Source organism: Volvox carteri, assembly GCF_000143455.1.
Source record: "Volvox carteri f. nagariensis unplaced genomic scaffold VOLCAscaffold_64, whole genome shotgun sequence".
Classification (NCBI taxonomy): Eukaryota; Viridiplantae; Chlorophyta; class Chlorophyceae; order Chlamydomonadales; family Volvocaceae; genus Volvox; species Volvox carteri.
Window position 1 is genome coordinate 126364 of NW_003307607.1, and position 1914 is coordinate 128277.

Consider the following 1914-nt stretch of genomic DNA (forward strand, 5'->3'; position numbering starts at 1 on the left):
CACCGGAAACTGCCCCGGCATGGCCAAGGCATCGTCATTNTCGTACGGGCTGTCGTACGGTACCGCCGCCAACGCTGCTACTGCCGCCGGGGATGACGCTGCCACGGAGACCTGCTCTACGCCGCAAACGCGCCCATCGCCGCTATTGCCAGGTCGCCAAAGCATGCTGCTACGGATTGGCAGTAGCGCACTGAGCAAGCTGTCGTTCCTTACCAGCGGACCCACCGACGTCGTCGTACCTGACTCTGGCCAGTCAATCACCGTCGCCGCACAGGCACGTCACTTCCCCGGCTCCTCAGCGGTGCCGTACGCGGCCGGGACCGCGGAGGCTTCCCCCGCCGTCGGGCCATCAGATTGTACGACCCTCGAAGACGACGCGGCGCTGGAGGTGGTTGTCGTCGGCGGTGCCGATGTGTCGCCTGGTAGCGGCGGCGGCGGCGGCGGCGGCGGTCGCGGCGGTGTGGGCTGTAACGGTACGGATGCGGCAGTATCTGTAAAGGCTGCCGCTGCCGGCCAGCGGCGGCAGCAGCTCCCGTCGCCGCCACTGCCGAAGCATATGCCATCACCCACCCCGCCGCCAGCGGCGGCGGCGGGGGCAGCGGCGGCACCGTCGCCGTTGCAGCGGCAGCACCCGCCAGAGCGCGAGTGCTGGCACGAGATTTGCGCTACAAGCGTCATCGACCTCGCTACGGGCGGCTTGGCGGTGGTGCTCGTCCAGCAGGACGTGACTGCCAAGGTGGTTGCGGAGCGGCACGTGCATCAGGTCGCTGAGGTGGAGCACCGGCTGCTGGAGCAGATCTTCCCGAGACACGGTACGGCAGGGGTATATGTTACAAGTTACAAGTTCCGCACAAGTACGGGGGTGTCCGTAAAAGCCGTGGGGCCCATATATATTTTGTGTGTGTGTGTGTGTGTGTGTGTGTGTGTGTGTGTGTGTGTGTGTGTGTGTGTGTGTGTGTGTGTGTGTATATATATATATGCGAGGCAGTGGAGGTGGAGGTGGAGGTAACAGGTGGTGGGCGCGCGGCATGGCTCTCCTTCTTAGGTGCGAGGGGTAGTAAGAGAGAGAGAGAGGGAAAGGGAAAGGGGTACAGCGCAAGAAAGAAAGACCTATACGCAATGGCGCATTGTGGCTCACAAAACGTTTTTACTTATTATATGTTGCAGCGGCCGCCGACCCACGGGACGGAAGGTAAACTGGATACACGAGGGTCCGCGGAGAACACGGGAGAGAAAAGATTCATCGAGAGGGGTATTCATCACCAAAATTGCAATCGGAACAAAACCCTATACACCGCCCATTGCCCCCCCCCTCTCTGCCCCCTTGCCCACTGCGCCCGGCGGCGGCTGCGGGGCCCCCAAACACCACCGGAATCATGCACGCACGCATGCATGGCGGTGACACCGACACCACTCCACGGCGGCGCTCCACGACTTTACGACGGCGGTTTTGATGACGGCGATGTCATGTACGACATGCAGTTCTGCAGTACATCACGGAGGAGTCCGTCGCGCCATCGGTTATGTCAACAGCTACTGGTCTCATGACTGGCGCCGGCTTCGGCTTCGGCGGCGGCGGCGGCGGCGATGGCGCTGCCTCGCCCGATGTGGGGCAGCACGAGTCGCACTCCCAGCTAGGCTACAGCCCGCTGAGTGCCAGCAACTGGCGGCCGCAGATTCGTGATTGCAACCGCCTGGCCACGTGGCATCCCAAGGTGTGTGTGTGTGTGGTGCGTGCGTGCGTGAGTGTATGTGTGTGTGCCCTTTCGGGGAAAGGCCTATGTCGTACGGCGATGTTGTTGCACGGCATCAATGCGCATCAATATTTTCGCTCTCTTCAACTGGGTGGTGGTGGTGGTGATGGTGGTGAGGGTGAGGGAGCACATCATTCCTCCCCCTCCCCCTCCCCCTCCC